At 47.6% G+C, this 841-nt stretch overlaps 1 non-coding gene across 1 annotated transcript; it reads left to right on the forward strand.

The window, feature by feature from the left end:
- The first annotated feature begins 494 nt into the window (after positions 1-494).
- On the forward strand, positions 495-602 carry LOC125586743. The gene has a single exon (XR_007323278.1). It is a non-coding gene; the product is annotated as a small nucleolar RNA R71 (small nucleolar RNA).
- Positions 603-841: the final 239 nt, after the last annotated feature.

Consider the following 841-nt stretch of genomic DNA (forward strand, 5'->3'; position numbering starts at 1 on the left):
TCTTGCTTTCCTGAGTCTGTGGTGGTGGATTCTGGTAAAATGAGTTTCCATAGCCTCTGCTGTTGTTGCTGAAAGGTTTCTGGAACTGTGAACTCTGGTTACTCCTCTGACCATTGCCATAGAAGTTTCTATTTCCACCATGGTTTCCAGACCTCTGAAATCCAGTACCTCCAATGTAGTTCACATCTTCTTCTCCTTCCATGTCTACAGCTACTTCTCCTTCAGCTGAGCAGGCCTGCTTCCTAAGAAGCTCATGAACCACATCTAACTTTGCTCTAACTTCGTCCATCTGCTCTTTCCCTAGGGATGCAACAGACTTCTTCCTCTCAAAGTCAGTGTTCTTGGTGCTGCTGCTGTTTGCTAGATTTTCTATCAGTCTCAAAGCTTCCACCGGATTCCTGGTGTTGAAGTTTCCCTCGCTAGCTGTATCAAGAGCCATCTGATACCTCAAGGCGATACCTCTGAAGAAAGTGCTCAGCAGTTGCACTTCGTTGAATCCGTGGTGTGGACAGTCTCGCTGGAAGAACTTGAATCTGATCCACGCATCTTTGAAAGACTCTCCAGTCTCCTGCGCGAATGTAGCAATTTTGCTCCTCAAGTCTTCAGCGCGTGCCTCATCGAAGAAGTTTCGCAAGAAAGCATTCTTGATGTCGGCCCAGGATGTTAGAGATCCTGTGGGTAGCTGCTTAAGCCAGTGCATCGCTTCTCCAGTCAGAGAATACTTGAAGAGCTTGCACAATAGGTAGTCCTCGGGGACTCCATCCATACGAATAGCAGCGATAAGATCCTCGAACCTCTCTAGATGGTCCATAGGATGCTCGTGTGGTAACCTAGAGTAGGG

Source organism: Brassica napus, chromosome C4, assembly GCF_020379485.1.
Source record: "Brassica napus cultivar Da-Ae chromosome C4, Da-Ae, whole genome shotgun sequence".
Classification (NCBI taxonomy): domain Eukaryota; kingdom Viridiplantae; phylum Streptophyta; class Magnoliopsida; order Brassicales; family Brassicaceae; genus Brassica; species Brassica napus.